Source organism: Melopsittacus undulatus, chromosome 4, assembly GCF_012275295.1.
Source record: "Melopsittacus undulatus isolate bMelUnd1 chromosome 4, bMelUnd1.mat.Z, whole genome shotgun sequence".
Lineage (NCBI taxonomy): Eukaryota > Metazoa > Chordata > Aves > Psittaciformes > Psittaculidae > Melopsittacus > Melopsittacus undulatus.
The window spans coordinates 46745177-46769948 of NC_047530.1; the positions used below are offsets into that span (position 1 = coordinate 46745177).

General features: G+C 39.0%; 1 protein-coding gene across 1 annotated transcript in view; it reads left to right on the forward strand.

Annotated features, from left to right (window-relative positions):
• The first annotated feature begins 7532 nt into the window (after positions 1 to 7532).
• PALS1 (protein associated with LIN7 1, MAGUK p55 family member) overlaps positions 7533 to 24772 on the forward strand; it is a 56757-nt gene continuing 39517 nt past the window's right edge. Inside the window, exon 1 of the mRNA XM_034062278.1 lies at positions 7533 to 7674. The gene's annotated coding sequence lies outside the window, so the exon portion shown is untranslated. The remainder of the gene's footprint in view (positions 7675 to 24772) is intronic.

Consider the following 24772-nt stretch of genomic DNA (forward strand, 5'->3'; position numbering starts at 1 on the left):
TTTCCTAGGAAAGGTAAGTATACCAGTTTTGCTTATGGCAACATAGGACAAGTGTATTTTGGTGTTAGCTTTCATAATTAATTTTCACAAATCAAGCAGCTATGCCTTCATTACTCAAAACGTGCTAATGGAAATCTAGTGGCATCTTATGTCTGTAGGGAAGACATTATGCTGGGATCAGCATGGACTTCTGCAAAGGGACTGGGTGCCATACCCAATTTTTTTAGTGCCATGACTCTCCAGATTTATGCATATGATGAAATAACATATGAAGGATTTTCTGAGCATGTTTCTCAAAGAAAAATGTCTCTTAGTTTCAGAATATTTCCAATAAAATGTATGCAGTTATGGATTTGAATAAAGCAGATTTTAAACATTACTTTAAATGCTGGAGAACAACAGACATGCTGGCTGGCAGTTAACTGCCCCAGATGTTGTTTATAATCTGCTGAAAGCAAATTCAAAAACTAGAGGAACATTCAAACAATTTTAAGAAGAATGATATTGGAAGTGATTCTGCCTTATGTCATATTCAGACATCCATATTGTTAAAGGTACCTTACAGCATGGCCACAAATCTATCTGTATCAATAATTAAAGTGCAATAGGGATGCACAAACTGAAAACCTGCACCAAACAAGACTGCTAAATAAAGCATAACATGCAAGATTATTTCAGTGAAGATTTAGAAAAAGGGAACAAGAAAGAGAACAGGGATGTTTATGTTTTACTATATCTTACAGCTATCTTACTGTACATCTAGTTTGTTTTCAAGAGAAAGATTTATACATTTCACATTCATAAAATATGTGCAGTATACTGTAGTGTCGTACATTTGATTGACAAATATACAAAGCTTAAGCTTTATACTGCAGCATTATGAGATACGAGTATTTTGTCATAATTACCACTACTAAGGTGCCTTTTGGGAAAGACAATTGCACCTGGGGAGAATCTAAATCAAAAAATGTCATAGGATTTACCTCCTAAGTATTTTCCTTAGGTGGTATCAACTGCTAAAACTTCTGTTGTCTTTTTTGTTGGTTCTTCCCCTTTTTTCTCACAGATCTGTGAGTTACAGGGTTTTATTTCTTTTTATTTATGTATGTGTACGAGAATAAGAAAAGAAGCTGAGAATAAGAAAAAGGTAAAAAGAGTAGCAATAAAAACTGTCTTTTGCCCTGTATTTACAGATTAAAACGAAGTAATCAAACGGTCAGGTAAACCCAGTAAAAAAAAAGTATATGCAAGTTGACAGCAAATGATGTTATCAGTAAAATCCAAACATAAACTTGTCTTGACTTTGGGCTTTAGGATACATCCAGCTTGTAAATGGCAAGTCAGGGAAGAACAGAGTGCATCATGGTACAAATTAGTAATTTTTATAAATAGCAGAGCAGGATTTCTTTTCCAGAAAGACTTAAATATGTCCTTCAGATCTTTTCAGATGTATTCAAGATCAAACAAAAGATGGAGAGTTGTGCAAAGGAAGGCACACAGATGACTGCAACAATATCAAAAAGATACACAGGTAGAGAAACATAAAGAGAGTAACATACAAAACCAAGGAGAAACTACTGAAGGAAGAACAAGAAGCAGCAAACATATAAAAAGACAGATAAGGTAATCAGAATTTGAGTATAACTTAAAAGGGGAAGGGAAAACAGTGGCAAGAAAATTTTTATTGTCCCTTATTTTTCTGGATTAGAAATAGTGTCCCAACCAGTTACATTAACAACCTCACTTCCAGGTTTAATTTAGGTCACCCATCTTCTGGGAATGATTCCTATTTCTGGGTTTAAGACCTTTCACTGAGAGATTGAGTAGTACTTCCAGGCTTGAGACCTCTCATATGGAGATTAATCTTTTTCTACAGCTGAACTTCTGTTGGATTTATGATCCTATTTGTAAATACTGTGACCTTACTTGAAGTTGTGCAATTTTAGATCTGAAAGATTAAGAAGTGGCAAAGGATACTGGAATCATAGAATAGTTAGGGTTGGAAAGGACCTCAAGATCATCTAGTTGCACCCCCCCCTGCCATGGGCAGGGACACCTCACACTAAACCATATCACCCAAGGCTTCATCCAACCTGGCCTTGAAGACTGCCGGGGGTGGAGCATTCACAACTCCCTGGGCAACCCATTCCAGTACCTCACCACCCTAACAGTAAAGAATTTCTTCCTTATATCCAGTCTAAACCTCTGCTGTTTAAGTTTCAACCCATTACTCCTTGTCCTATCACTACAGTCCCTAATGAATAGTCCCTCACCAGCATCCCTATAGGCCCCCTTCAGAAGACAGTGAGGAAGATGTTTCAGTCACTTAGAGGAACATGAGTGCAAAATGTTGTTATGGATAGGAAGTAAGAAGTAGTTCTAGTGCTTTCAAAGAGAAAAACATGACCGTATTTGAATCCTTGGTATTTCTTTTCTTAGTTAAAGGAAGGCTGAAATTAAATTGGACTGCTGTATTAATTTCAAAATTCAGGGTTTCTGTTACTGGATTGTAGAGGCCAAGAGATGTTTGGTTTTTCCCTTGCTTAATAGTCCATTTAGCTTCTGGACTGTTGTGTGCTGCACTCTTCTTTGAAACATTAGGTACTAAACACAGTAGGCTTACAGGTGGACTAGTGCTGCTATTATATTCTTTCATACTGTTGGTGTATGTGTCCTACTTAGAGTTAAAACAATCACCAGGTTCGTAATCAGGAGCATCAGATTGCTATAATCAAACTGGAAAGACCATTGTGAGAGATACTGTCACTTCCTCTGCAACACAGGGAGAATATACAGGTAAAGTGTGAGCAGAAAGGAACTTCCTTTCCTTCATATTTAGTTAAAGGTGACATTTAAATGTGATTATCCAAGATATAAGCTATCAATACATAAAGGCCAAGGGAAAAATCCCTGTGAAGTTCTCAGAGACAGGAGGAAAAGAGTCTATTTAAATAGATGCCAGACATGAAAGCAGAGATAAAGAGAACACGATTTCTAAAAACCTGGCTAGAATGAAAGATCAAGAAGGAAAGGGTAATCAAGATAATTTAAAATAAAAGAAATGAACATAAACCACACACAAAGAAAAAAAAACCAAACCCAAACCAAACAAAACAAGGAAACACCCCCAAAATACAAACCCAGCAGACAGGTCAAGAAAGAGAATCAAATAACGGAGTTTGACATCAAGCAGGCAAGAATTCTTTAGGGATTGCATAAAAAAAATATTTCGGAAAATGTTTTGGCTAATAGAGGGATGACACCAGCTTGGAAGGGATCCAAGATGAAGTTGGAAGAGAAAGTACATCTGCTGTAGAATGGTTTTTCAGTGAGTTTAGAGATAAAGAGTTTAGAGATAAAGGGGAGGAGAGTGATGGGACAGACAGATGGGGATTAATTCCCCAGCCTTCACTGACATAAGCACTGTGGCTCTTCTGACAGAATTCCTTTTTGTGTCAGTCTACAGAGCCACTCATGGGCTTTAAAGCATAAATTCAGTTAAGCAGTGACATAAAAGGGAATTTTTGCCCTTCCGTGATTTTTCATTCGCCCTCCAGAGGGCAATGGTTTCAAAGAAAACATTTTGGTCTATGTTAGGTTGATGACTCAGTTTGAGACAGATTTTTGTTTTCAGTCGATAACAATTAGCCAGATTTAGACTGATCAAAAGTTATATCTGCAGCTCTCTGGCAGACACTGACAGTAATTCAAATTCAATTTATCAAAGATGAACATTTTCTTTGTTAAAAAATATTTGTCTGTGGAATGAATGTACCAGTCTAAAAAATAAGGTTCTTCACTAATAAATTAAGTAGCCTAAATACATTGATTCTGTGGCTGCAAGCATGCTTCAATGTTCCCGTAATCTCATAATCCCTGATAGTAAAATCAGAGAAAAATCATCTTTAAAATGAAAATGTTCTAAGATCTAAGGTCACAAAAGGTATCACTTGGATATTTCTTTTCAGCTCCTTTCTGCTTAAAAATCCTAATTGACAACTTTGAACAAGAGATGGAACAGTAAGGTTTGTAGTGCTTTGGTAAATCATTTTCTCATTTCCTTCAAGAGCTCTTAGTGGATACTACATAAAAAAATTAATTAGATAAGATGAAACAAAGTAAGACCAAAAAGTTTTGGTTTTCCCAATCATAGAATAGTTATGGTTGGAAAGGACCTTAAGATCATCTAGTTACAACCCCCTTGCCATGGGCAGGGATACCTCACACTAAACCAAGCCACCCAAGGCTTCGTCCAGCCTGGCCTTGAGCACTGCCAGGGATGGAGCATTCACAATCTCCCTGGGCAACCCATTCCAGTACCTCACTGCCCTCACAGTAAAGAATTTCCTCCTTATATCCAATCTAAACCTCTGCTGTTTAAATTTTAACCCATTACCCCTTGTCCTATCACTACAGTCCCTAGTGAATAGTCCCTCCCCAGCATCCCTGTAGGCCCCCTTCAGATACTGGAAGGCTGCTATGAGGTCTCCACGCAGCCTTCTCTTCTCCAGGCTGAACAGCCCCAACTTTCTCAGCCTGTCTTCATGTGGGAGGTGCTCCAGTCCCCTGATCATACTCGTGGTCCTCCTCCGGACTTGCTCCAACAGTTCCATGTCCTTTTTATGCTGAGGGCACCACAACTGCACATAATACTCCAAGTGAGGTCTCACAAGAGCAGAGGGGCAGGATCACCTCCTTTGATCTACTGGTCACGCTTCTTTTGATGCAGCCCAGGATACGGTTGGCTTTCTGGGCTGCAAGTGCACATTGAAGCTGGTTCATGTTCATTTTCTTATTGACCAACACCCCCAAGTCCTTCTCTTCTCTGCCCAAACTACCTGTACCTGGGATTGCTCCAACCCAGGTGTAGGACCTTGCACTTGTCATGGTTAAACTTCATGAGGTTGGCATCAGCCCACCTCACAAGCGTGTCAAGGTCCCGCTGAATGGCATTCCTTCCCTCCAGTGTATGAACAGAACCACACAGCTTGGAGTCATCAGCAAACTTGCTGAGGGTGCACTCAATCCCACTGTCCATGTCATCGACAAAGATGTTAAACAAGACTGGTCCCAACACCGACCCCTGAGGGATCATCTTTCTGTTTTCCTCCTTCATCTCCCATTTGCCTTTTTCTCTGTATCTTTTTTTATTTTCATATTTTGTTAAATTCAAGACAAAATTATTTTCTCACAGCCATTTTTGTATCCTCAGCATATCACCAAATAGCACCCACAAGGCAAAATGAACCATCAAATCTGTCCATTTAAATTGGTAACACAATGATACAAAAAAGAAAGTTTGTCTATGTCTTCACAAGTAACACTGCTGATCCTGCGGGCTATTGTGAAATATTTTCAGGTATGACAGTTTCTTTGCTTAACAGAATATTTTAATCTGTGGATACAATTAGCCAAGCACACCTCATTCAAATATCTTATGAATGGATTTGCCAGCTGGCCATGGCTAATATTAGGGTTTGTGAAAGCCCAAGGGAGGAGATTGGTTACCAAAGAAACAAACAGATCTTTAAGCAGATATACACAAGGATATCCCAAGCTCAGCCTTAACCTGTTCTGCTAAACCCTTTCTGACAAAAGATTAAAACCAGCTACAGATAGAAGAGAGTAAAGGAGAGAAATAGAAACTGATGTGAATCATTCTCTGCTCTACAGTAAGCTGAACAACAATTAAACACAATTCCCTTACCCTGGTTTAAAAACTGGCTACTGGTCAACATACACACTGGAGGCAATGAGATTTTCTGTGAGGGGAAGGAGAAATGCCATCAGCGGAGGGAAACTGTAATCCGAGTTTTTGTTAGATCATCCCAATCTTGCAGAAAAAACAGTAAACTAGCAATCAGTTTGGATGAAGATGACAACAGTCAACAGCCAACTGATGAACTACCAAGTAGCTAGTTTTTTTGCAGCCATTATATCTTCAAGGCAAGTATCATATTTTGAAAAAGTTCTTTTCTGATTCTCAGGTTCTTTGCCTAAGTGGTTTGTAAAAAAGGGCTCGTGAATTTTCATCATTTTCATATTAAGGTGAAAAGAGCCATACACAGTGCTACTCAGACATGAATTACAAATGTCATGTTTTCCCTCCTTTTTTATTTTTCAAGTACACAATTCTGCACTCTAACAACAATTGTATTCTCTGCAGCCCTGCAGTTTTGCTCACTTGATACAAAGACCCTTTTTATTGGTCAGAACAGAAATAACTGGTTAAACACAGATACAATGCATTGCTGCCCTGAACACAGAAAACAAGAGACATCCCAAGGAGTTTGAGTCACAGAGTGAAGGAGCGCAACACTTTCAGTTTCCTCTGCAGGTAGCTGGGCAGGATGTATCAGGTCAGCTGGCCTTTCCACATGGCAAGGAAAGAAAACCCTGGAATCTAGTTGTTGTTTTTTGAACTGTGTCTATCTTTAGACAGGATCAAAAAAAAAAAAACATGGTATAGGGTAAAATTAGAGGACATTCAAAGTCTATCTGGAGTTCATTATGGAGAACGATACAAAGTTAAATGACAGATAAATATAAAAGGTTAAACTGAATTAAGGAGGGACTAATACAGGAATATCTTTAGGACTTTTTTGTGATCTCAGAAAGCCTTTTTTTCTAGCCTTGTTATGTGGAACATTTCTTCTGGTGCCTCAGGCAATGATCTAGGCAGGCTAGCCTGAAAAACCGGGATGGGAATGCTCAAAGCTTTCAGCTCAAAGGCAAACTAAACTGCAGCACTGAAGATATGTTTCCTTGGTCCTGTAGAACAGCCATGGATACAAAAAAACCGAGTAAAACTACTTGTACTTGTCCTGTGGTTCCACACATTGTGTTCTGGGTGCCTTCTTGCCTCAGCCTCCCTCCTGTCTCCCAAAGGTGGACTGGACTCTCAGATAAGAGTAAACACATTTTTCTTCCCACAACTGGTGGAGGCACTCGGTCTTGGGTTGTGGCTTCAGCAGAACTACAAGGAGAATGGAGGGATTGACAAGGAGGGTGGAGGAGAAACAGACTGCAGAGGCATGGTACAACCAGGACACAGGCCAGCTGCAGCAGGCAGCAAGCACAGTGGGCAGGAGGAAGCAGCTGGAGGCAGGAGAGGAGAAAGGAGAAGCCCGCAGGCAAACCACCTCAGTCCAGGGCACAGGGGCTCCTGTGGTGGTGCCTCTCCCGGTTGCAGAGAGCACTGTGGTAGAAAGATGGAACATCGCTGAGGGAAGATGTAGACACTGGAGCAGTGCCACATCTGTGCTCTCCCCAGCCCCTCAGCGAGCGTGAGGTAAACCCTAACCCTCCAACCGTGAGCACGGCTGCGACCGTTCAGGCTGCACAGCCCCAGGCCGGCAGGGGGCGCGCACTTAGCACGCCCAGTCTCACCCCTGCCCAGTCAGCTACCGGCGCGGCCCCGGCGAAGGCTGCGGGGTGGCTCCGCGCCTGCGCGGCTGGGCTGGGCAGGGCCGGGCCTGGGGGCCGGCGCTGGAGCGGGCTCGGGGGGCAGGGCCGGGCCGGGTCGTGTTGGGCTTGGCTGAGCTGGGCGGCGGCTGCGCAGCTGCGCAGGGGGTTGTGGCCGGTTGGCTCTGTGGTCAGTCGGTCCAGAGGTGCTGCGGGGTGTGGACGATCCTGATTTCCAGTCGGCGGCCAGGCTGGAACGTGCTAGCGACGGTGAGAGGACAGTGAGCGCAGTCCGCGTTCTCGCGTCTGGAGTGAGAGCAACAGGTCCAGATGCGGAGCCGCCAGTTTCGGCTTATCGGGAAGCATACCCCACTGCCACTGCGCCCGCAAAGGCCTGGGGGTCCGGTCGGGCCGTGGTCGGGCTTGCCGGTGTGGCCGGGCCAGAGCTCGACGGCTTTCGGGGCACCGCGTCGTCCCCCGCCGGGCGGGGCGGTGGGCTGGGTTGTGCCCCGGCCGGGAGCGGCGGCCCTGGGTGCTGCGGCTACAGGTGCCTGCGTCGCTGGGCGCCCGGGGTCGGTGCCGTTGCGGGAGCGTGGGGGGGTGAATGTGGTGGCCTGGGCGGCCTCCTGAGAGCCAGTCCTGCGGCCGCACTCCCCTGGGGCGCCCCCCGGGCAGGCGCGGCGAGCCTAGGCCCGGAGTTGTAAGAAAACCCTCCCGTGTTTGGTTGTGTGCTTTCCCTGCTTGATTGTAGGGGTGTGTGTTTATGGCTTAATCAGGGGAGAAACTTGCGGCTTCCCCGCTCCGAAGTTCAGACCTTTTGGTAGTTCTGTGTTTGGGAATGGTGCTGCTGTAAAGAGATCGCTTCGTGTTGATTTATGAAGCTTTGCAGGGTTCAGTTAGAGTAGACTAGATAGGAGCAACTTCCAGTGTATTTTATAGTCTTCAGTGGTTAATGTATGCCCTGGCTTGGCACGGCTTCGCTTTCAGAAAGCCTGTACTGGCGGTATTTGGCGGTGGTGGTGTTTCCCTGGCTGAGGGACAGGCGCTGTAGCCGTGTTGTGATAGAGGCTCTGCAGGCAAGCAACAAAGTGTGCCGTGACTTTGAGCCTGATGAGATGGACTGCACAAGAAAATTAAATTAACTTGGCTTTTTAGGAAAACATTTATATTTAAAAAATCTCTCTAAAGTAATAATGTTCCTAAATGTCTCACGTGCGACAGATCCCTAAAAAGAACGAGATATATTTAAAAGGGTAAATATCAGCCCCTGCTGTGAGGGTTTTTCCTTTAAAAGGTAATTCTTAGAGCCTCTATAATGGAATTATTTGATCATAAACTAGTTCCACAGCTCATTTACTAGAACAAAATACTTATAGTTTAGGTAAGTGATGATCAGTGACTGCAATCAAACTTCTCGAGACTGGTGGCGGTCTTTTCCTAAATGTCTGCTGCTTCAGTGCACAGATTCCTATCTTTAAAGGGACTTTTCTGGCTTTTTGGAGGATTGAGGTGTTTTCCCTGAATTTGTCAAAACCAGGGGAATTTTGTATTGCCTTTAATTAGGCGTCGAACCCTACAGTCATGGTTTTGTTCTGTCCTCCGAGTTTTCACATGTAGTACATTTTTTTTCTTACTCTTAGAGCTGTTATTGCAAATCTAGATGTCACTTTAGAATTTGGCTGGTTTATACACATGTGAACTGTTTTCCAACATACTGTGGTCCAAACAAATTCAGTATTTCACATACTAAAAGCCTAACCAATGGTTAATATTGTAGATGGTTTAATAAGGCATCAAATATATTGTGGGATGTTGTGAACCAGTGTGCTAGAATGTTACATTTAATTAACCATTAATAAATTAATACAGTTAAATGTTAATATCTGATCATTTAACACTTTTCAAAGTAGTTCTTTCTGATTTTACATCTTTCCAGTGTATGTCATGTTGGCTTGCAATGTATGGAATAGCAGTGGGTAGTAGCTTTTGCTAGTGTTAAAGATAATGAATTTACTTAACTTTTATTAAGTTTCTTTTCAAAATAACTGAGAAATTTAAATCAAGATGTTTCTTTACCAGACTGATTCAACTGCCTTAGGAATCTACAGGAGCTAATTATTGAGGGGTGTCAGGCATGTTTCATTAGCACAGCAATATGTGATGTAAAAGCTGTAAAAATATGATGTATAGGGTCGCATTCATACCAAGGGTTATGGATGCAGAGAACTTAATGTAGTCTGAAGTTCATATGTGTCCACATATTTTCCCATGTAAATAATTATTATATTTTCCTAATACTTCCATTTGCTGGGTTTTAATTAAAATCCCTTGCTACAGTTTGAAATTGTGGGGTCTTAAAAATCCTGTGGCATTTTTATATGCAGATTCTGTCTCAAAGACTGGATCTTAGCTTCAGATGCTAACAGTTGTAACTACTTGTTCAGCTACCAATCTTATTTTTTCCAGTTTGCACTCTTAAGTGCCTTCCTTTTGCAGTGTTGGGGTTTTAGAATGCTGAAGGCTATTTCAGGCAGTCTGGCGCTTCTTAGGTAACAGGATTTGGATTTGTATTCATATGTCATGTTAAAAATCTTAAATGTTCTAGCAGCTAGGTTTTTTTTTAAGTACTTCTGCAGTGTTACAAGTAGTGCTGCAGAGTGGCTTGACATTACGGTATTTGGAACGTTAATTACTGCTTTGGTCATCGGAAAACCTCAAGACTTCTTGTAAATATTAATTAAATACTGCTCTATTGTTTTCCTTTTATTAATGGGCAAAGAGGCATTTGTATGTTTGAAAAGGTTTGCTGCAGTGTCTGTTATAGAAAACTCAGTGGGAACAGTTTATACTGTGGTTTAAAATCAGTTGACAAAATGATTTTTTTCTACTGTAGTTATCTACTGTGGTGTTTTCTTCAGTACAACTATTCTGACAAAAAACACATTTTATGGACACATCCTCCTTCCTGCACTCCCAGTGTACTTATATGACAAAAAATTTTAAGTGTAACTCATGCTAAAGTGTGAAGAAGAACTCTGAGCAAAAAGAGGAAATTATGGCTAGTTTATATACCAGGCTATTTTAAAGAAAGCTTTGAGTTTTTGTGGTTTGCGTGTTGTTTTCCTTTTGTTTGTTTGTTTGTGGCTTTTTTGTTTGGGTTTTGTTTTTAATAGAGCTGATAAATTGTGTATGTGTATTAGTAAAGACTTGGTTTGTACTGTGAGGCTGTCTAATTGCATACTAATACATAGCTGTGTGGGAAGAAAAAAATGCCGTAACTCTTAAAGCTTGCATCAGTTAAATTAGAAAATTAGAAAGCAAGCAAAGGTACCATTAGCACAATTGTGTAAGGAATGCTTCTATACTGTGAAGCAGGAAACACAGAAATCTTGCATAATTTTTTGTTTGTTTTGTATTCTAGAAAAAAAGGATGTGATGTTGCATTTCTTTACAGATGGGTAAGTGGTTTGAGTACCTGCCCAGTATGTTGAGATTTGGGTTCAAATCCTGCTATTCTTTGGGGGAATTTGAACTGCTGCCATCTGTCAGTTCCCAAAGGGAGTGCCTGAACTTCCAGGCCATGGGTGTTTAGGTGTGAGGTGCTTCCAGACACCAGTTTTATTCTTGAGGAGCAGTATTCACTTGGGAATGAAGTGAGTGGGGTATGTATCCCAGGGCCTGGCTGGCAAGAAGCATGATCAAGTAGAAATCTGTGATAGAACCCAGGTCTCCTTGTTAGAGGCAAAGGATTAAAAGAGTAGATGAAAGGGGTTTTATTTAATTCCTCCCCCCCCCATCCCCTAGCATGGTGTGAAATTCTGTAGACTTAAATCTCTGATCATTCTCTTTATGTTTATTCTTGGCTGACTTGGGCAATTCCTACTCATGTCAAGTATAAGATATTTGAACAGCACCAGTAATATGTACCCTTTTCATTGCAGAGTGACACTTGGTTGCTTATCTCTGTGAGTTGTGGAGTCTAGTAGGTGGCATGGTGTTTAGATTGCTTGTGGATCTAATTCTGCTTTCTTATAAGATGCCAAATAATTAGATATAAAAATGTAATTGTTTCAACATACCTGTAGTTATTACCTTTTATATAAAGATCACCTCAGTACCTTGTGTTTCCTTAAGTGATTTGCCTTGTTGCAACAGGTCTTTGTTCTGGTTGGCCATAATTGTCTTATAAAGAAAAATAATGAGTAAGAAATAGTTTATGTGATTTAATGTTAACGTTCTTAATACTTGGGTATGCCTCTAGTATATCTCATTTTTAAATGCCTTTCCTAGAATTGGAGAAAAGGCTTAACAGTTGATACATGTGACAGTGAAGCTCATGGTTGCTAGTCATAAACAGTATCTGAATTGGCTGCATTTACTGTATCAGCATAGAAAATAAACTCCTTAAATCCTGCAAAGCTCTAACTCAACAATCGACGATATAATAGATACAAATTCTGTAAAAAAAGATTTTTCTTAAGAAAAATAAGATAGAAACCAAACCTGAAGTTTCATTCTTGTCTTGTATTCATCTTGTGGGGAAACTGTTGGAAGGTCATACTTGATTATTTGGCCATAACAGATTCAGAAGACTCTCAAATATGTTTGGGGTTTGGTTTTCTTTTTTGGTTGGGGAGTAGTTTAGATTCCTGGTAAGTGATAGGAAGGTCAAATACTACTTTTGTAAAGAAACCCAATAGTATGTCAGCATCTAAAGCACATACCTATGTATCCACACCAACCATTATCTGAGTACTTGGTGTGAATTTCCCTATTTCTGTGGTGAGAAGTTGTATTTTCAAACTCTCTAGAAAGCTGAATTAGGGAAAACTAAAAGCCTTTGATAACCAGAAAGTGCCAGTGCCACCATAGCAGCTGCTCTTTGACCTGGTAATGGTGCTAGGAGGTGTCTGTATGCATTCCAAGTCTGTTTCCACGATAAGCATGTATTTTTAAAGTCAGGAGGGAGGGGCTGGAAAAGTATTCATTTAGGTACCAGTGGTGTTGAGTGGTGTTCTGTGAGATCAGAGGAGAACAATGTATATTGGTGCCTAAAAGAGTCACTTCTCATTTTGACAGTATAAGGAGATTTACAGTGATATATGTATAAGCTGTTGTTAGCAGTGTGATGGCATAGAGTGACTTGTGGTTAATGAGGTGTTTACGAAAGAATGCTGAAGCTCTAAAAAAAAAGTTCACTGGGTTCAAGGCTGAAGGCAGGTGATATGCAACTGGTACGTTGTCTTAGTAAAAAGACTTGAGAGAAATTACTTCACTTTTGATGTTTGCCATCGCCTTTCCATTTCCCTGGAGGCAAATCTCGATCTTGGTTTGGGTGGCAGAAAGAGCAAAGTTGGCCCTCAAATGAATATTCAGATGTAGAATCATAGTATAGTTAAAGTTGGAAAGGACCTTAAGATCATCTAGTTCCAACTCCCCTGCCATGGGCAGGGACACCTCACATTAAACCATGTCACCCAAGGCTCTGTCCAGCCTGGCCTTGTAAATCTAAGCATTTCTTTAACTGGAGCGATCTTCGTGATTAAGGTCAATGAAGATAATATGCTTCAGTAATGACTTCTGTATTAATAACTTATTTAAAAGCTAGTTTTAGTGTGGCAGGGGAAAAATCTAGGGAAGAAAAAATGTTATTCTGTGTGGTGGTTGCAGTACTAAGTTAAATTCTTCAGCACAGCAAAAATATCATGGCAACTTTTTCTTTAGGTACCACTGTGCATAAAGCTAAGGCTTGACCTTAATATTGGATCGTGCAGTGTTCCTGCAGTGTCATGGTTGAGAACTTGTCATCCTGTTTGTCTCATTTTATCAAGTTCATTGATTTGTCAGTTACTGCTAGTGAAATTTGAGATTGCTTAATCATGGATTAATGCAGTGCACCTTGGCTAAGAAAATCCCAGTTGCTTTTGTAGAAAAACTGCAATAAAGAAAAGTTGCATTGTGCACTATAGAAATTACTTACGTGTACTAGCTAAGAGAACATGTTACTAATTCCTCTGATATGACCTATTTTCTAGTGTCTCACCTCTGAAGGTAAAACTCATGCCTTCAGGTTAAGCACTGAGATTTCAAACAGGTGAGGGTTTGGATTATTTTGGCTTATATTATATTGATTATATTTCTTAGGTATGTATATCCTTGTTTTCAGAGAGCAAATCTCTTCCTGATGTCTGAAAGGGCATATGATGTCAGTAGATAAACTTGGTCCTGGGTTAGTCAGAGAATATAGCATTAGTGGACATCACGTGCTTTCTGCAGAATCAGTTCCTGTAGGATCAAGTGGTGATGGAATTGTAAATGCCACTGCATAGCAGCACTAAGCATTTTGTTTGAAAGGTGAATGCAGGAGAGAAGTGCATTGAAGTGGAGCTGGATATATGTCTTTAAAGGTGGTGATTACTATTGTAAGATAATTAAAATAAGCACAATGCAAGCTCTTACCATTTCTTATTCTTTTTCTTTTTTTCCCCAATAATGAAGATGTGTTCTAAATTAGTAACCTAATTACTTACAGGGAGGAATTAGCACAGTGTCTTAAAGTGAGATAAAAGCTGATCAGCTCAGCATTGTCATGTTGTGCTGACTGACTAAATGACTTATGAGCCCAGGAGTACTGCTTTTGATTTTGTCTGTTTCACATCTTTATTTTTTGAGAGTCTAAACAGCACTAAAAATCAGTTGGAGCATAAGTTGTTATTAGATTTGCAGACTTCTTCCATTGAATTATCAGTTTGATTATTGCCTGTTCATAGAATATGTATCTAGTTGTGTTACAATCCTCTCAAGACTTTGTTAACTACTGCTTCCTGACAAAGCATCCTGCTTCAAGCTGGTGTGATGAGGGCTAGCTACAACTCTGAAGAGGCAAGTTACTTGACTTCTTTCAAAAGAAAAGGAACGTGGCAACCTGAGGATTCCGCAGTAGGGTAGACACTTTTCTACTTTTTAGCCTACTTAATTTTTTCTTTCTTCACTGGCTCATCAAGCAAAATGTAAAGATTAAGGACTTAAAGTACATCCCAAGGAATGCCAAGAATTTTAAAAGTAAATGTCACTTGTCTTTCCTCTCAAAAGAAAAAGATCCTGAGGATGGTTTTAAGATAACAGAGGCTAAAAGCTGTTAAAGACCAGTTATTTTGACATATTTTGTATGTCATTACTTTCTTTAAGCTTTTGCCAGTTTTCAAGTAAGGAGAGGTCAGAATGAGGTGCAGAGAAGAGCTGTCTCTTCTTGACTGAAAAAGAGAACTCTGCATCTAATTACATGATCTTTTGAAGCAGCAGTTATTTTGACTTATTGCTTATGAAGTAATTTTTAGGTTAAACATTCCTCTTTTGCTGTCAGTGTCTTGTTTAGACTAGTAAGCTTACTGCTATTAGGAAATAGTCCTATGATCAGTTTTGAACAGTCATGATGTATTGGTTTTCCTTTGATCTTTCCTGGTTTAATATGGACTACTTATTTTTTGTTTGGTAACTTTTCTGTTGCTAATTTTCTTGCATCCTTTCCTTCAGCAGACCTTCAAACATGAAGGTCTTACTTAGTCTCCAGTCTGTTTAGGTAGGAAAGATGTACAATATTGGGAAGAAAAAAAAGGTTCTGTGTGCTGGATCACACCATTCCTATCCTGTTGTCTTACAACCTTTTGCTTTCTCTTCCTGTTATGTTATTGCCTTGTGTCTTAAGATTGGATTTGCATGTAAAACAGTTCCTATACTTAGCATTTCTTTCATGTTGCAGTACCGTCCTGGTTCTTCAGATCTTCTGGTGCTTGTGTTATCTTGACAGCTTTGATATGCTTAAAGTTACTCCTATTTCAGTGCAAAGTTTTTCTGCAATAAGAGTGAAGTTAAGCAGGAATATTGCTTTTTACGGTACATAATGATGGCTGTTACCTAGTACTGTGCAAAACAGAGTAGTTCAGTGCCAGGAGCTCATGAAATAATTTTTAGCAAGTGTGTGGCGGGTCTGTGAAGTGTAGTAAAATTGGACCAGACTCAGTTTCTGTAGAACTGTTGAGAAACATCTTTAGCCATAGTGTCTGTTTGCTTTGCTTTATGTAGTGTGTCAGCCAGAAAGCCAACAAAATGCTGAATATATCAGAAAAGGTGTTAACATGACAGGAGACATCATATTGCAGCTCTGCAAAACCCTGCTGTCTTCATTATTGTTTATAGTTCAGGTAGTAGACAGAGCACAAAAAAAGGGGGGAGGGCACAAAAAAATGGAGGGATGGAGCCTTTCAAGAAGAGACTTGCAAGACCTTTCAGTTGGAAGCTGATATGATGGAAATTTTGGGGGGAAGCCCATGGAGGCAGTGGACTTTACAAATGCACTATGCAGTTGATTCAAATGATGGGTTTGAAGCAGATAAAAGAAGCTGTTTCTTCACATTCTGGGTGGTGAACTACTGGCTTTTATTGCCACAGGAGTTTCTGGAGCCAGCCAATACTGGCATCTTCAAACAAGAGTTTATACAGATTTGCAGGCAGCTGATCCATTGACAGATACATTTAACGGCTCATAATTGAATAGGAATGTACCATCTGATGTCCTTCAACAGTCAAACTTTTGGGTGCATAAATTATCCCTGAGCAGCATTTGTGGTTGCCACTGCCAGATGGAAGAGTTCTGGGCTTGATGGATCGTTGGTCTGACTCCTTAGGGCATTTCTATGTTATCCTAAACAGTCAGAAGCTGTCTTGTATACACCTTCCTGAAATTTGTTGGGTAAAAATGTGGTAGCCTATCTGAGCAGATACTGTGTTGCACTGGGATACAAGCATGTAACAGGCTGGGGGTTTTGGAGGTTGGTTTGTTTTTTAAAAAGGGGGGAACTGAAGAGCTGGAAAACCTCAAGAGATTATCAGAATAGATCAGCAATATAATAATGCAATAATTGTGAGCTCCTGTCTACAAAAAAGTCATATTTGCCTCATTTGGGATTCTGTGTTAATGGCATAGTTTTGGTCAGTGGACAATGTGCAAAGCTGGGTAGGGCTCTCTGTTATAAATGTATCTGCGTGATACTGACCTTGGAATTTGCCTGATATTAGGAGAAGCAAAGGAATCTTGGAAGCTAAAAATATCAGATAAAGGTTAGTGGAAGGAGACAATCTGCAGAAGTGACCAGTTAGGCCTGCTTGTTATGTAAGGTTTTTGAACCCTTCAGTGTGATTTTCATGGCTGATCAGTGGTGGTTCATAATTTATAAACCTTATATAAAGCATTGTATGTGTTTAATCCTAAAGAAAAGTATTAGGGTGATAACTGTATGGTACAGATTTCAAGAACTTTTCTTAATAGGTTGTACACTGAAATACCACTTTTGTAGTTGTGAAGTATTAAATACTTGCATATATGGGGTTCTTAATTCAACAGCTTGAGTTGCAGGTTTGAATTTTTATATGCGTTGTCACCGAAGCCAGTTTCTGACTTTTGTTGGTGAGAACTTCATACAGGTTTTCCTCCTGTTAATATTTTTAAGTCTTTTCTACACAAATATTTAATGAATTCAGCTGCATACCTAAGTGGCTGAGTAGTAAATGTAGGCTAGTTTGTGTTCCCTCTTAAGTGCACACTCTTGTCAAATCTTAGAAGATATTTAACACTGTTCTCTTGGTATTACGTGCGTTAGTGCTCCTTGTAACTCCTGTAGTTGCAGCTTCATGTGATGATTAAAATTCCATGCAGAACTTCAGTTCTTTATTTGTTAAAGCTGATTTGAAATAGAGTATCCAGCCTTTAAGATACCTAAGGTGACTAATGAGTGCCTAACTGTTTTAACAGTTCATATTGTGCTTCTGAAACTTTTTGGCGAGAGTTTTTTATTTTTTGGTGGATTTGTGACAAGTGGAACATCTGATTCATCTACTTTAGAAGAAATTTACATTGTCATTACAGCTCTGGGAAATTTTGCCAAATTTGGTGATGCCTCTTTTTTACCTTTCCCTGCTTAGCTCCTCTGCTATAGTTCATAGCTGCTTACTCCTCTGTCCTTACAGTTCATAGTGCAATATCTGACTCAAATTAAGGTGCTGGTCTTAATGTTGAAGTGACTGAGGTGTCAGCACACATTCCCTTTTGCCAACTCTGCTTTTGGGATCATTGACTTCTGATGGGAGAATAGTCTACAGCTGAGGATAGTAACTTAATCTGCTACAACAAGATTTGCTAGAGCTTATTTATCATCTTTAGTTTAAACTTGCTGTCTTTTCAACTCAGCTTCCTATGCAGCCTTATTTGAGAAGAGTAACATGAGGAGAAATAAAAATTTGCCTCATTTTATGATCTCTTTGCAACAAATTCCATGTCTAACTTCTGAGTTGTACTTTGAGAAGCCCCTAAACAATCAAGCATATAGATATCAAGGATTCATATACCAATGTATTAATAAGATCTTACAGTTATATTTCTGAAAAAATTTATTTAGCAGATAAAATTTGCACTGGCTTTGGTTTGCAGAGTTGCAGTGTAGAGCCATCCAGAAATGCACTGCATCAGTTTAATATACACAACCACAGTTCATGCAGAACCAAAAGTAAAATACAGACATAGTTAAAAAATGGTAAAACCTATTGCTCAAAGTAAAACTGAAGTATTGTGCATGGGAGCTATTAGGATGCATGCTTAAAGTTTAGAGAAATAAGAAAACATGAGAAGTATGTTAATGGTTTTAGCTTGTTAAAATTGAAAGTTCTGTAATAAATACCCCTTGTTTGTATTCAGAATTCCAGAACTGGTCTTAATAGAGTATAGGTACATACTTAGAATGATTTGAGTTTGTGGAGCGTAAAACTACTCATAAATCTCACTGACCTAAAATAATAGATTCTGATTTCAATACAGAATTTGTTAGATGATTTGTTTTGGGGGTTTTGGGAGGGGGGGTGGGGTAGTGGGTTGTTTTGTTTTTTTTTTTTAATTATCCTTCTCTCCCCAACCCCCCTTGGAATTCAGCATAAATTTTTTTTGTAACCTGTGAATGCTGACCGTTTATCTGGAATTAGTTTTATCTCTTCGTAAATGTAGAATTCATCAAGAGCAAAAAGGTTATGAATGCTAATTCTGGTGGATATTCTTCTCTAGATAAATATGAGTAAATAGTTTTCTAATATAGAATGTCAGCTGAGCTCAAGTTGAGGATACATCCCAGATGCACAAGTATCTTCCAACCAATTGGTCAGTTGGAAAACGACATGCGAAGCTTTTGGTTCAAGTTCCAAAACTTCTGGAGTGTTGAATGAAATCTGACTGTGGCATACATAAGCCTTCCTATTTTTGCTGTATTATTTTGGATTGCAGGCATTGTAGCCTTGATAGTGCTGAAACAAAATTCTGTGCCTGCATTGCCAAGATGATTTGCAGTCTTTGAGGACTGGAGAGAATTAAAACTCCTCCCAAATGCTTTCTTTAAATTGAGTGGGATAAAAGTGTTTTACTTTAATAGAGTGTCTCTGGTAAACAGGTATGTCAGAAGGATAAAATGGTTGCTTAGATTTCAGAAGTTGTAAATTTCTGCAGCTTTAAAGCAAAGATTGTAGACTTGACTTGGAAGATTGAATGCATTATTGGAAGTATTAGGATTCCTGTATGATTAATCTGTTGTTTCCACTTAGAATCACTAATGGCTACTGCATTGATTATTTTAAAATGGATTTAAGGTATAACCTGACCTAAATTGCATTGTAATAATTCAGTCTGCAGTGACAAAACAGAAATAATGGACAATAGATAACCTACATCCCAGAATTTGTTTCCCAAGTAGCTGATGGTAAAAAGTAATGATAAAAATTTAGAACTCCTGTCAAGGCTCCCAGAAAATCAGATAAACCTGCTTTGATTTACCTTATTAACATAGTTGGTTGATTTGGCGCTTAAGATTAAACCCAATGACCAGAATTGCCACTTGATTGCTCCGAGTAATTGGCATGTGAACAGTATTGCAGCATTCTCACTCTGCAGAATTAGAAAGCATAATCTTGAAACTTTGGGGGTTTTTCTTACCATCACAAAGAGTGCATGTAACGAGTGCTCAGAGGGGTGGTGGAAAAGGAAGTAATGTGTGGAGCTGCTAATGAAACACCTCTGTACAGTTGTCTGAGGATCTGCTTTCAAGTAAGGTACCAGTGGTGTTCACAGTGTACCTGCTGGGTAGAAGTTGGGCTAAACTTTTGGGCTTTTTAGAAATCTAATACTGCTTCATATGTCTGCTACGCTGTCTTGATCTCTAGTCTTAGAGGAACTCTTAAGCCACAAAGACTTGTTCATCTGATAAATGAAAAATACAGGACTGCAGCATCTGCTTTACTTTTTGAACTTTCTTACTATGACAAAATTGAAGTATTACCAGAACTGATTTTGGTGGTGAAATGTGTAATATTTCAATTATCAGTTAAAATTCTGTATTAGTAGTATTTTCAGTCTATTCAAATTTGCCTGAAGGACTATATTAAATGGCTTCATAATGAGCCTATGTGGTATCTGTAGGAACAACAGTTGCACATTCTAGTGAGTAAAGGAGTTAAAGTTGGTGCCCAGACACTAGCCTACCACCTGGCCAGGACACTGCAAGAGCCAGCCATACTGTGGGATGAAATGCACTGGAGTATCAGGGAGGGGGCAAGCTGTTGTCTAAGAGCCTCATTCGCTTTATTTGCAATTAAAATGCATGTGCCTGAGCTAATAAGTCGTCAAGAATTTGGGTAGTCTAGTTAGCATAGCACAGAAATTAAATTCAGCATGGTTTATTAATTTCAGGCCACTGCCAGTTGCGCCAGACCCTGGGACTTGAGTGTCACTTCATTTTAGTCTTCTGAACTCATAGCTGTGGGCTTTGTTGTTAAGCAAAGTTTCCCAGTCTATTCCAGCTCACTGGAAATATTGACTGAAGTATTTTTATTACAGATTTAAAATGTATGTTGTTTCAGGCATTATACTGGGAGATACTTAGAAAATTGTGCTAGGAGACTGTTTATAATTGACCTACAGTCATGTCAGGCTTCATGATTATCCTCACTCAGTCCTTTGGTGAAAAGTTACTGGTTGAACAAAGTTATTGAGACACTTTGAGATCCTGACAATCCTCCCCTTGAGCTGGGGAATGGAGGGAGTCTGCAGCACTGTCCTAACGGTACTATTTAGCTGCTATAGCTGTGCGATGGGTTGGCTAAAATTATATCGTTGTATTTGGATCTTTTTCAGTTTATGCAGCTAAATTTGGATCCTTTTGTGCACTGTCCTCCATAAAATCTTAATGACTTTTATAAGCTGTTTATTTTTGTAAGCAAACCATTTTTTTCTCTAATTTTTGTTGACTAGTCCTGTTGTTGTTGTAATTAATAATGCATTATTTAACTTTTGTAGGCTGTGCCTTAACTGCATGTCCTTTTGTGTATTTCTCTTTTTCATGTGTAGATTTTGTTGTGTTTCTTATTGATGCTGCTGATCTTCAGACCCTGCAGTGATTTAGGTAGACATCAAGATAATACTGCTTAAATAATAGTTTTGTTTGCACTGGGTAATATTACTGGATTGCATTCTAATTGATTCTATAATTCTTATTTTTGTCAGAGCCAGAAGCTTGCATTTGTAAGTGGGACCCAAAAATCCTAATCCGTGTTTGTAAAGTTCTGAAATTGAAAAAGCATATAGCATCATTGCCGTCTTGGATTTTATCTGAGATTCAGGGCAGGTATGCCTCTCTTTCTCCATTGCCTTTGGGTACTTCTCTGATCCTGAATCATTTGTTACTGATCACACAGCACTGCTCTGGAGTGGGTTTGGATCTTACTTGTTCTTTCACTTAAATACGTGAGCACGTGCAATTTTCGTGTGCACATTTTGTCTGATTTATTTATTTTATTTTTTCTTAGGTATAAAGTGCCTCTTCTATACCCAGTAACAGTTGGTAACAGTTTTGCTTTTAAAAGTCTGTAACTGGTCAAAAATTGTAATTGTTTTCATGATGGAAAGAGGCTACTGTTGCATGTGCAGATAACCTCACATTAGAGTTTTTCACTACTGCGACTGGGAAGCATCTTTCTTCTTGGTTTTTCTGCCATTTCATTCCAGTAAGGTGGCTCATGGCAGGCTCTAGTGATGCCAAAACCACAGTAAAATAAGTGAGGAAAGGGATTTAGAATAAAGTAAAGGGTGTCTCCATCTTGCAGAATCTTATCCTAAATTCAAGTGGGAAAACAGGTGGGAAAGCTAGTAGCAAGAATTAGAGGCTGTAATTCACAATTGCTTCAAAACACGGATATATGTCTTTTGAGGTATGTGTGGTGTGGATTGTTGCATCCTGAAGTTCTTTAGCTGTACTGCTATAATGCATTTTTCCTAAACATAATCTTGAGAAATTATGTTTAGAAAAACTAGTTTTCCACTTCAGCTGGTCAGATCTTCTCAAATTGCCAGGCAAGAGAAGGCCCAAGTATTTTCAATCTTTGCAGTGACCAAACTTCAACATACAGTTACTGAAGTTCTTGCTGCTTGTGAGATCCTAGGGATGTGCGTAGCTATGCTCTGGATGAAGTTTAGCAACTGAAACCCCTTGTATAAAGCTGGCTGTTATGGGGAGACTTCAGTGAAGATGTGTGTTCTGCTGCTGGTATGGCTTTGGTGCCTCACAGTGGTATTCAGAGTTTTGTCTGCAAAATTTGCTGCCTTTTTATGTTGCATACAAGGTAGATGTATCAGACTAGATTGATTTATTTTCTATGTACGTAACCTTTTCATTGTAATTTTCACCACATTTCCTGTACCTGAATCAGAGAAAATACACTTTCTTTACTTCTACCCCGTCACACAGGAAACAAGTTTATCTCTTCCAGTGGACCACAGCTTTCACTCTACTGTTACCATTTGGCTGACCTCTTTGATATGAAAAATTTCATATACAGACAGCAGCAGCTTCCCAGGCAGCATATGAAAGTGCTTATATTGGCACCAAGCCCCATATCCAGTTAGTGGTCTTGCTGTCTGTTCTGTCATCTTAGTCATGCCCTTTGACACTGAATTCTGCTTTTTATTCAATCAGGGAATTTAGAATAATTTGACTTTGCTATTCTTTTGATTTTTGTTTGAATGAAAAAATTACTCCAGTTTCTCAAATTATGAGCATATCTCCATATTATTTGGTTTTAGACTCTCCCCTTTTATTCCTCCCTTTTTGTCCTCTACATTCTCATTATCTTCTGTGGCATTTCTCAGGGAAAACAAAGATCCGTTCTCACTATCATTCTACAGTACACAACTTGTGGTGGTCTGTAGAGCAGCAACTGAAGTCTTGACACCTGGTTTTGCAGTAGGGCAAGGCTGCCAGTTTTGGGGCAGAAGCACTGAGAATATTTCAAGCTGTCCTGTCATCATTGCTGGTGAATGCCAGTATTTGTGGCACAGTTCAGTTATCAGTTTAGTTTGGGATAACTTCATAATTGTAACACTATTTTCTGGAATATTTCAGTATCATGGAGTGTTACCAGTACAGTCTTGTAGGTAAAACTTGTTAGTTTACTTACCTCTAGAAGAAAATGCCATTCTGTGTGGTTTCAGCATAAGGGGGCAGCAACCAGGATCATTATTTTGCTGAAGGATTTACAGAGTAATACTTCCACTCAGAAGACTGTATTCTTATAGTTATGTAAATGTGAATTTAAGAAAGAATACCTTGTGCCCAGAGTATTGTTTTGTTTTTTATTTTATTCAAAAGATTAGTAAAGTAAAACTTGTTAAAGAGTAATTTACTGAAGGCTTTATTCTTTAACCCAAAGCAAAACTGCCAAATATGCAGCTTATATTCTTAGATAAGCTTAATGATGGGAAATTTGGCTCTAGGGTTTTGAATTTAATAGCAGTTTGTGTTCAGTTGGGTGGCATCAGTGTGTTCTTATGAAGCTCAAATTTTTGGTAAGTTTGCTCCAAAGGAGTCAATATTATGGTTCTTTTGGAGTGAAACTTAACAATTATTAGTGAAGGTACTGCTAGCTACAGTGGCTAGAAATGATACTGTTTATAGTTTATGTCTTTGCGATTATTTTGGAACAGTTTCTCACTTTCTGGCTCAGAAGTACTTGATGACTGAGTTCTGAATATTTGGGCAAGAAAGTGTTGTGATATTTTCTTTACAGAGATTTATCACTTATGTTGGTGTAATGCATATAAACATGATTTGCATCACTGGTATGTAGAACTTAATCTTTAAGTATTTTTAAGGGGTTAGGGTTGTGATTGAGTTTTCTAAGTATTGTTCAATAACTTTTTTGAATGTATTTTTAGTATTTAGTGCCCTTTTGTGTAATACCTAATCACTGTGCTTCAATGAGTGTTAAAATTCAAAGATATCCTGCATTCATCAGTTGAAGGTGTTCTACCGCTCTTCCTGTTTCCCCATTATGAAATACCTGCATTGCTGAGATCTGACATCATTCCCAGGAGGAAAGCTTTGGTTTAGAGAAGTTTCATTATCTTGCATTGATTAGAATTTGATTTAACTTAACTTTAATGCACACCCATTTCAGGTAGAAGTGATGTCCAGATATTTTATCTCTTTTCTACTTTTCTGTTGAGAAACTTATTTCAGGTGTTATAAAAGTCATACAAATCAGGAAATTTTGAATGTGTACAGAACACTAGGAAGAATGTCTGTTCCTATATTGTGATTTCCATTTTCTCTTGCAGTTACCAATTTTCTGTATTGCAGTGGGTAGTAGTAAGTAATATGAGTTTGTGGAACTAATTTTAGCTGTCAGACACTGAAGAAGGTTCTAGTTATGGAGCAAAATTTGTGTCAGAGTTGGTGTTTGGGGTGGTTTGTGTATGGGGTTTTTTATTTGTTTTTTTGGTGTTTTTTTTTCTTGTTGGTTATTGAAAGAGTAATTACTAGTTAAGCAAAGTGTAAATTAGAGGTTAGTATGCATTTCACTGATTTCACTGTTTATCCACTTCACTGGCACAGAATATTAATGATGATTGAGTTTTTTTTTTTAATAAACCAAAACTTAAGTATTCAGCTTTCAACTTTGACATTTAGGGGAGGGAAGGATTTAAAGATGCTACCAAAGAAAGAAAAGGTTGGTTTTAAACAAAGTTTTTAACACTACTGTTTGAAGAGTCATCATCAGCTTGGTTAGTTTAAGAATTGAGAGGAAATACTTCAGATGCTGTGTTAGAAGTTCATTTTACTAAAATTCACTCCATGATCTTAGGCAAAGAGAGGTTTCTGCTGAATTCTGCCTTTCTAGACATTAAATCTTTGTTCCATAGTATGATCTGAGAGTTCTGTGGAGGAACTTACACCACTTAGCTTACCAGTGTTTTTTTCCCTGACTTGCATAGTGATGTTTAATA